This window comes from Oncorhynchus mykiss, chromosome 2 (genome assembly GCF_013265735.2).
Source record: "Oncorhynchus mykiss isolate Arlee chromosome 2, USDA_OmykA_1.1, whole genome shotgun sequence".
In the NCBI taxonomy this organism is placed as follows: Eukaryota; Metazoa; Chordata; class Actinopteri; order Salmoniformes; family Salmonidae; genus Oncorhynchus; species Oncorhynchus mykiss.
This window is the reverse complement of record NC_048566.1, coordinates 78,035,516-78,046,665: the sequence shown is the minus strand read 5'-3', so window position 1 is coordinate 78,046,665 and position 11,150 is coordinate 78,035,516.

The following is an 11,150-nucleotide window of genomic DNA, read 5'->3' as shown; positions in this document are numbered from 1 at the left end:
CATGGCTCTATGTTGTACTGTGCACCTCTCATAGTCTGTTCTTTACTTGGGGATTGTGGGGTATGCATGGGGTGTCCGAGCTGTGTGCTAGTAGTTTAGCAGACACCTTGGTGGATTCAGCATGTCAACACTTCTTACAAAAACAAGTAGTGATGAAGTCAATCTCTCCTCCACTTTGAGCCATGGGAGATTTACGTACATATTATTAATGTTAACTCTCCATGTACATTTAAGGGCCAGCCGTGCTGCCCTGTTCTGAGCCAGTTGTAATTTTCTGAGGTCTCTCTTTGTGGCACCTGATGACAAGACTGAACAGTAGACCAGGTGCGGCAAAACTAGAGCCTGTAGTAACTGCCTTGTTGATAGTGTTGTTAAAAAGGCAGAGCAGCTCTTTATTATGAACATACTGTACTTCTCCCCATCTTAGCTACTGTTGTATCAACATGTTTTGTCCATGACAGTTTACAATTCAGGGTTACTCCAAGCAGTTTAGTCACCTCAACTTGCTCAATTTCCATGTTATTTACTACAATATTTAGTTGAGGTTACAATATTTTGTTGAAACTAACTGCAGCTCTTTGTTAAGTGCCGCATAGGCTGTGTCTCAATCCATCACATCCGCCGCTTTGTTAAGTGTCGCAGTTAAGATATCTGATGTGTATAGTGTTGAGTCATCCGCATACATAGACACAATGGCTTTACTCAAGGCCAGTGGCATGTCATTAGTAAAAATTGAAAAAAGTAAGGTGCCTAGACAGCTGCTCTGGGGAATTCCTGATTCTATGTTGGAGAGGCTTCCATTAAAGAACACCCTCGGTGTTCTGTTAGACAGGTACAGTTGAAGTCGGAAGTTTACATACACCTTAGCCAAATACATTTAAACTCAGGTTATCACAATTCCTGACATTAAATCCTAGTAAAAATCCCCTGTCTTTGGTCAGTTAGGATCACCACTTTATTTTAAGAATGTGAAACGTCAGAATAATAGCTGAGAGAATTATTTCTTTCAGCTTTTATTTCTTTCATCACATTCCCAGTGGGTCAGATGTTTACATACACTCAATTAGTATTTGGTAATTAACTTGGGTCAAACATTTTGGGTAGCCTTCCACAAGCTTTCCACAATACGTTGGGTAAATGTTGGCCCATTCCTCCTGACAGAGCTGGTGTAACTGAGTCAGGTTTGTAGGCCTCCTTGCTCACACACTCTTTTTCAGTTCTTCCTAAAAAAATTCTATAGGATTGGGGTCAGGGCTTTGTGATGGCCACTCCAATACCTTGACTTTGTTGTCCTTACGCCATTTTGACACAACTTTGGAAGTATGCTTGGGGTCATTGTCCATTTGGAAGACCCATTTGCGACCAAGCTTTAACTTCCTGACTGATGTCTTGAGATGTTGCTTCAATATATATCCACATAATTTTTCTGCCTCATGATGCCATCTATTTTTTGAAGTGCACCAGTCCCTCCTGCAGCAAAGCACCCCCACAACAGGATGCTGCCACCCCCGTGCTTCACGTTTGGGAAGTTGTTCTTCGGCTTGCAAGCCTCCCCCTTTTTCCTTCAAACATAACGATGGTTATTATAGCCAAACAGTTCTATTTTTGTTTCATCAGACCAGAGGAAATTTCTCCAAAAAGTACGATCTTTGTTCCGATGTGCAGTTGCAGACCGTAGTCTGGCTTTTTTATGGCGGTTTTGGAGCAGTGGCTTCTTCCTTGCTGAGTGGCCTTTCAGGTTATGTCGATATAGGACCTGTTTTATTGTGGATATCGATACTTTTGTACCTGTTTCCTCCAGTATCTTCACAAGGTCCTTTGCTGTTGTTCTGGGATTGATTTGCACTTTTCGCACCAAAGTACATTAATCTCTAGGAGACAGAACGCGTCTTCTTCCTGAGTGGTATGACGGCTGCGTGGTCACACGGTGTTTATACTTGCGTACTATTGTTTGTACAGATGAATGTGGTACCTTCAGGCGTTTGGAAATTGCTCCCAAGGATGAACCAGACTTGTGTGTCTACAATTTTCTTCTGAGGTCTTGGCTGATTTCTTTTGATTTTGCCATGATGTCAAGCAAAGAGGCACTGAGTTTGAAGGTAGGGCTTGAAATACATCCACAGGTACACCTCCAATTGACTCAAATTATGTCAATTAGCCTATCAGAAGCTTCTAAAGCCATGACATAATATTCTGGAATATTCCAAGCTGTTTGAAGGCACAGTCAACTTAGTGATGTACATTTCTGACCCACTGGAATTGTGATACAGTGAATTATAAGTGAAATAATCTGTGTGTAAACTATTGTTAGAAAAATTACTTGTGTCATTCACAAAGTAGATGTCCTAACCGACTTGCCAAAACTATAGTTTGTTAACTAGAAATGTGTGGAGTGGTTGAAAACAAGTTTTAATGACTCCAACCTAAGTATATGTTAACTTCCGACTTCAACTGTAAGTCTTTATCCACAATATAGCAGGGGGTATATAGCCATAACACATACGTTTTTCCATCAGCAGACTTTGATCGATAATGTCAAAAGCCTCACTGAAATCTAGCAAAACAGCTCCCACAATCTTTTTATCATCAATTTCTCTCAGCCAATCATCAGTCATTTGTGTAAGTGCCGTGCTTGTTGAATGCCCTTCCCTATAAGCGTGCTGAAAGTCAGTTGTCAATTTGTTTACATTAAAATTAAAAGATGGTCAAACACCATCTTTTCCAAAACTTTACTAAGGGTTGGTAACAGGCTGATTGGTCGGCTATTTGAGCCAGTAAATGGGGCTTTACTATTCTTGGGTAGCTTTACTTTTGCTTCCCTCCAGAATTGAGGGCACATACTTTCTAGTAGCCTTAGATTGAAGATATGGCAAATAAAAGTGGCAATATCGTCCGCTATTATCCTCAGTAACTTTCCATCCACATTTGTTTGGTTTTCCGTGCTTGGGAACTCAGTGTACTATCACTACATCGACCTTATACAATTTGAGGCAATATAAATGGGATGAGATCACGGCCATGCTGAAACATTAAAATGTGCCACACGGTGGAAGCAGAACTGAACAATGACATCACCTACACCTCCATATACAGTGCCTTCAGAAAGTTCATACCCTTGACTTATTTCACATTTTGTTGTGTTACAGCCTGAATTCAAAATGGATTAGATAGTTTTTTTCTCTCTCACCCATCTACACACAATACCCTATCATGGCAAAGTGAAAAAATGCTTTTCGAAATGTTTGCTAATTTAATGAAAATGAAATACATAATTATCTAATTTACATAAGCATTTACACCCCTGAGCCAATACATGTTGGAATCACCTTTGTCAGCGATTTGTGATCCCCATTTGCTGCTGCCAAGGCAATCTTCCTGGGGTCCGGCAGTTATACAATTTTAAATATTACAATACATTCATAACAGATTCACAACACACTAAGTGTGTGCCCTCAGGCCCCTACTCTAATACCAATTTGTTAATTTGTTTACTATAAAATAGCAATATATCAAACTCTTTTTTTCCCAAAACTTTACTAAGGGTTGGTAACAGGCTGATTGGTCAGCTATTTGAGCCAGTAAAGGGGGCTTTACGATTCTTAGGTAGCGGAATGACTTTTGGTTCCCTCCATGACTGAGGGCAAACACTTTCTAGTAGGCTTAAAGATATGGCAAATATGAGTGGCAATATCGTCCGCTATTATCCTCAGTAATTATCCATCCAAGTTGGCTTATCATTGTTGATAGACAACAATACTTTTTTTCACCTCTTCTACTCACTTTACGGAATTCAAAATTACAATTATTGTCTTTCATAATTTGATCAGATATACTTGAATGTGTAGTCTCAGCGTTTGTTGCTGGCATGTCATGCTGGCATGTCAAGTTTGCTAATCTTGCCAATGAAAAAATCATTAAAGTTGTTGGCAATATCAGTCGGTTTTGTGATGAATGAGCCATCCGATTCAATGAATGATGGAGCCTTTTTTCCCTAAATGTATCTTTGTTTCATAGTGTAGTTTCTTCTTCTTTTTAATCAGTTTAGTCACATGATTTCTCAATTTGCAGTACGTTTGCCAATCGGTTGTGCAGCCAGACTTATTTGCCATTCCTTTTGCCTCATTCCTCTCAACCATACAATTTTTCAATTCCTCTTCAATCCACTGGGATTTAACAGTTTTTACAGTCATGTTCTTAATGGATGCTTGCTTATTAGCAACTGGGATAAGCAATTTCATAAATGTGTCAAGTGCAACGTCTGTTTGCTCCTCAGTACACACCACGGCCCAACACATATTCTTTACATCAACAACATAGGAAGCACTACAAAACTTATTGTAGGACCTCTTATACACTATATTTGGCCCAGCCTTTGGAACTTTGGTTTTCCTAGATATGGCTACTATAGTGTGATCACTACATCCAATGGATCTGGATACTGCTTTAAAGCAAAGTTCTGCAACATTAGTAAAGATGTGTCACGACTTCCACCGAAGGTGGCTCCTCTCCCTGTTCGGGCGGCGCTTGGCGGTCGTCGTCGCCGGTCTACTAGCTGCCACCGATCCTTTTTCCTTTTCATTTGGTTATGTCTGTCTTGCGTTTCACCTGTGTTCAATATAGGGTAATTAGGGGGGTATTTTAATCTCGCCATACCTTCTGGGTTTTGTGCGGGATTGTTACGATAGCTGTCATTTTGTTTGGGTTGCGTTTTCTTTTGTTCTGTTGAACAGGTGTTTTTTTCTGGACGGTGTCCGGTTGTTTTGAGGCTACTGTTGTAGTCCTGTTCCTGTTCTTTGGACTTGTTAATAAAACACTATTTTTTGAAGTTTGCTCTCTCCTGCGCCCGAATCCACACCCACTTCTCCTTGGGGAGATACATGACAAGATGTGATCAATACTTGTTGATGATTTAATTCCTGTGCTGTTTGTAACTACCCTGTTAGGTTGACTGATAACCTGAACCAAGTTGCATGCACTGGTTACAGTTTTAAGGTTTTTCTTGAGTGGGCAGCTTGATAAAAGCCAGTCCATATTTAAATCACCCAGAAAATATACCTCTGTTGATGTCACATACATTATCAAGTATTTCACACATGTTATCCAGATACTGACTGTTAGCAATTGGTGGTCTATAGCAGCTTCCCACAAGAATGGGCTTTAGGTGAGGCAGATGAACCTGTAGCCATATTACTTCAACAGTATTTAACATCAGATCCTCTCTAATCTTTACAGGAATGTGGTTCTAAATATGAACAGCAACACCTCCACCACTGGCATTTCTGTGTTTTCTGTAAATGTTATAACCTTGTATTGCTACCACTGTATCATCAAATGTATTATCTATGTGAGTTTCAGAGATAGTCAGAATATGAATTGAATCTGTTACTAGCAAGTTCTTAATTTCATGAACCATTAAGCTACATATGTTAACATGGGCTATTTTGAGCACTTTTCTAGGATACTTGCTGGTTTTAGTTTATTTACTGGGAATCGTAGCAGAAGTAGATATTCTCATGCTATTTATGTTAGTGCAGGGTGAGCGGCACACAGTGGACTTCCTACTAGGGCACACCGCCTGAGTGCTAACAGCATTAATCTGGTTCATAGGCACATGATTGTTGCATACAATAGCTGTAGGATCAGCAGAGGCATTCAGGGCAGTTATAGGGACATAAATTAGGCTACTTACATTTTGTCTACCAATGCCGCTGGTATAATGTGCATTTGCTAAAGCATTATGATGACTCAGCGACATAACGGCAGGGATTAACTGGGCTTGGGTCATTGATAAGTCATTGTCTTAACACAGCCTTATAATTGTGTGAAAGGATCCAGGAACCCACATGACTTGAGTGGATCCCATCCTCCTCATGAAACGTGTTTTGTTTCCAAAAGGTATCGAAATTGTCAACAAAAGTTATACCCATTGAGCTGCAATAATCACATAGCCAGATATGATGGGTATTTTATTAGAGTCTAGCAGACACTAAAAATCCAGTTTCAACTATTCAGAGCTGCCCTTCATAATGTCATTAAAACCCCAATGGACTATGATAAAATCGGTGTCCATGTCCTGGCGTAGTACATTCGGGAGGAGCTTAGTAATGTAATTTACTCTCGCTTCTGGATAGGACATTGTTTTTGAATCAGGAACGGTCACAATTATTATCATGGAGCTGCCCAAAATCACGGCTGACGAGAAGGTCAGGGAAATCCGCCCACTCTCACTCTTTACAGGATGGTGCAGGCCTTGACAGATGGAGAATCCCCGCTCGATCCAGAGCAGGGACGGAAGGTTGCCAACGTCGTCGGAGTAGGCACAGTGACAGTAGGCACAGGGACGTAGGAGTAGGCACAGTGGCTGCAAACACAGATACCCCCAGCGACGAAAGTGCTGGAAGATCAGGCTCCAGGGAAGTAACTATTTGTTGTTTGTATCAGCTCCAGGCCTCTAGTTGGGAGTGCAGACTGCTTTGCGTGAGGTCGCTTTCTTCGGCCTACACAGCTTGTGAGATACGACCATCGTTGATTGTCATACTCCTCTTGCTGTGCTCCTTTGACTCCGCTATCATATGGGAGAAGAGAGATGGCTCCCTTGACGAACAAACTCTGGGCAACACCGGCCAGTCGGATAATGACAAATGACAAGACAGAGATGCACCAATATGCGTGAACGCCATCCAGCCACCGGTGTAGAAAAGCATTCCGCTTTGCGTTTTCCCCAGTTTCTTATGTAGGCTGGCGACCTGCATGATCACTGAAGCCACCTCAAGACTATAATCCTTGGCAAGCAAACAATTGCCGCATTGGCACTCTGAGTGAACCAGTTTGTCCCGAAACAAATTGTAGTAGATTATTTTACTTCTCCAGACAAAGACGGCTCTATTAGAAAACTCATCTGGGACTAACTTTGTTAGCTTGATGGCTAACATTAGCAGCTTAGCTAGGTTAGCTGCTCTTTCAAGCAGACTTTAACCTGTCAGTTAAATGCGATTCCAGGACAAGAAATAGCGGCCCTAGCTGTTAAAAGCTAACTGCATTGCGTAATCCATTAAATAACAAGTTTGGTATTTATGTTTAACAAAGATTGGTTATGATTTAGTTAAAATAACAAAGCACGTGTTTCCAGCATGCAGTGTTCCGCTGCGCACTCTGATGACGTAGATTACAGTTGTGAGTTTTAATGAGTCAGTCTCTAAGAGCTTTGCACACCTGGATTGTACAATATCTGCCCATTATTATTTTCAAACTGCTTCGAGTTCTGTCGAATTGGTTGTTGATCATTGCTATAAAACCATTTTCAAGTCTTGCCATTCATTTTCAAGCAGATTAAATTCAAAACTGTAACTGGGCCAATCAGGCACATTCATTGTCTTCTGGCCTTGTGTTTTAGGTTATTGTCCTTCTGAAAGGTGAATTTTTTTCCAAGTGTCTGGTAGAAACCAGACTGAACCAGGCTTTCCTGTATGATTTTGCCTGTGCATAGCTATATTCCATTTTTTTTAGGAAGTTAGGAAGGACTTCTTTACATTTTACTCCTGAACTTATTTAGGCTTGCCATAACAAAGAAGTTGAATATTGATTGACTCAAAACATTTCAGCGTTTCATTTTTTTATTAATTTGGACACATTTTTGAAAAACATTATAGGCCAGTGACAAAAAAAAATCTACATTTTATCCATTTTAAATTCAAGCTGTAACACCATTTTGGAAAAAGTCAAGGGGTGGAATACTTTCTGAAGGCACTGTAGATTTGGACATAGCTGATTTGCGGTCATTCACTATGTAGTGCCTTTTGGATCTCAACTTAAAATGACAGTTTCTAAACTTAATACGCAAATAATGAATGCAATAAACAGTGAAAATGAATATATAAGTATTGAATTTGAATAATACATTTGTAATGGATCCCCCCAGTACTGCTGATCATTCCTTTCACCAGCTCCGGAGGTCTACGTCACCGGCCTTCTAGGTGTCACTGAACTGGATCTGGAACTGGACCAACCCCGGACAGGCTTGTCGCATTACGCACACCTGGTTCCTATTCCCCCCTGATTAGTATGTGTATAATTGTTCTCTCTGTTCCCCATTGTCCTTGTCGATTATTGTTCCAATTGTACTTGTGAGTACCTGTGCTCTGTGGTATCGGCTTTCGTGCTACGTTTACTTTGCATTGTATTACAGTTTACATATTGTGTTAGTGTGCTCTTGTTATTGTGTATTGTTATTACGGGTCTCGTCCCATGTATTAGAGGTTTACACCTTGCTCTTTTGTTTGGGTTACATCCCTGATTTATATATAAATGTTTGTTTTGGGCTTCGTCCCTGTCATATTCATGACGTACTCTATTTTTGTTAGGGAAATCCCAAAACTATTTTCGTATTCCTGCGCCTGTCTCCTATCCTTATACAACGGAACAGAATAATTGACCTCTCTGTTGGAGACAGTGGGAAAGGCCGAGCTGGCGACCATCGTAGGGACAGTCCAGCATCACATGGACTGTCTCTTCAGACTTGGTTGCTCCATGGACAGCATACTGGCAACCATCCTGCAGTTGGAGGGAAATGTGCAGTCCCTCCAGTCTCCAGCACCGGTTCTGGCACCACCACTACCTGCCTCCGTCCCATCTGAGCCGGTCTGCAGAACACCCCTGTCCCTCCCAGAGCGCTTTGACGGCGGCGCCAGCGAGATGCAAGGGATTCCCTCTACAATGCGACCTGTACCTTGCTCGCCACGCCGAGGCTGGCACTGACCAGACGGGCCCTGGACTGGGGTGCCACGGTCTGGGAAACTGGTGGACCCGAGGTCGAGTCTTACGAGCGCTACATTCTCCTCTTACGTTCTGTGTTTGATCATCCTGTGGAGGGCAGAGAGGGGGTGAACGCCTGTGACAACGCCAAGGATCTAGGATCGCCTCGGAGTTTGCCCTGGACCATCGTGGCCTCCACCGGATGGAACGAGTCGGCTCTGGTCACCGTTTTCCACAGCGGACTGTAGGAGGAGGTACAAACAGAGATGACATGCCGTGATGACAACCTGTCACTCGACCAGCTCATCAGCATGGCGATCCGGTTGGACAACCTCCTGTGGTCCCGATGGAGGTGGGCTCTGCACGTTTGCCCGAGGCAGTGCATAGGAGAAGGAGGAATCTCGGTTTCTGCTCCTATTGTGGAGAAAGGGGTAATTTCTCCCCAACCTACCCTCCACTGACCCATGACACTCCTTTAGAACAGATCACCTTTTTGATTATAGACAGCCCCACGCACCCCATTGTTTTAGGTCTCCCCCGGTTGATTTGGCATAACCCTGTTATTTATTGGTCCAGGAGGAGACTGCTGGGTTGGTCGCAGGAGTGTCAGAGGTGGTGATGCAGTGTCTGTCAGCACCACTACGGTGGAAAGTCCGGACCACGCCCCTCAAGTGGAGTTACTGGAGGAACACCAGGATCTGCACCGGGTTTTTCTAAGACCCAGGCTACACGCCTGCATCCTCGTCGCCCCTGGGACTGTGCCATTGACATGCTGTCTGACGCAGCCCTCCCGAGAGGACACGTCTATCCCCTTTACTATGCGGAGACTAAGGCCATGGAGAGCCTCCAGCAAGGTTTTCTCTGCCCCTCTATGTCACCAGCCTCCTCTAGCTTATTTTTTGTTAAGAAGAAAGATGGGGGACTGCGCACCTGCAATGGTTATCGAACACTGAATAAAGCCACCATTAAGTTCAGCTATCCTTTACCCCTCATCCCGACTATCATCAAGCAAATGCACGGGGTGCAGTAGTTCATGAAACTGGACTTGAGGAGTGCCGGAGACGAATGGAAAACAGCCTTTGCCACGACTATGGGGCATCACAAGTATCTCGTGTTGTCCTTTGGCATGTCTAATGCTTCTTCAGTCTTCCAGGCCTTTATTAACAAAGTGTTTCGGGACATGCTGGGATGGGGTGTTGTGGTTTATATAGATTACATTTTTGTCTATTCTGCTGACCGCACCCAGCATGTCTCTTTGGTCAGGTCTGTGTTGGAAAGACTGTTGGAGCATAATCTATATGTTAAACTAGAAAAAAAAAGGTTTTCCAGCAGTCCGTGTCCCTTTTGGGCTACCTCATATCCACAGAGGTAGTGGAGATGGAGGAGCAACGTGTCAGCGCAGTCAAGTCATGGCCCATCCCAAACTCAGTGAAAGCAGTCCAGCGATTCCTGGGGTTCACCAACTATTTCCGGGGGTTCATCCTGGGCTTCAGCACAGTGGTCACGCCTCTTACCTCCCTGATGAGAGGAGGTCTCCAGCGGCTTCGTTGGACAGCGGAGGTGGAGAGGGCGTTCGAGACGCTGAAGGCACTTTTCACCACTGCTCCCATGCTGGCACATCCCGACCCCTCTCTCCCCTTCATCGTCGAGGTAGAGGCCTCCGAAGTAGGAGTCGGGGCAGTGCTGTCCCAGTGCACTGGAACCCCTCCAAAGCCCAATCAGGGTCTTGAATACATTTTGCGTTTTTATAATTTAGCAGACATTCTTATCCAGAATAACTTACAGGAGCAAGAAGGGATAAGATTTTTCACCCAATCGGCTCAGGGATATGAACCAGTAACCTTGTGTTTACTTGTACAATGCTCTTAATCGCTAAGCTTCAAACGTCCTATGTTTTAAACATCATTGGACACAACGCTCCCATGAAAACATTAATATCTTACATTCTGAGAACATGGCAACCATGTTCTGTGTATGTTTGGCATGATGTTGATGAAATATTCTCCTAACCCTCAGAAAGCTGGACACATTAATGTTCTTGCAATATTCCAATTCCACTGTCTAGATTATTAATATTGAATATACTGAGAACATGGTAACCACATTCTGGGTAAATTCTGGAAAATCACTGGAACTCTTAAAGATGCAGCCTGGGATCTTAAGCACTTACAAATTCATAACATATCATATGAATTGCATACACATAAAACAAAAACAAATGGATGACGTAGTACACAGTTGTGTACAATTTTCATGGATCCGTTTTGGCTCTTGAGATCTACTTTCAAAACTCATGTCTGAAATTACAGTGCCTTGCGAAAGTATTCGGCCCCCTTGAACTTTGCGACCTTTTGCCACATTTCAGGCTTCAAACATAAAGATATAAAACTGTATTTTTT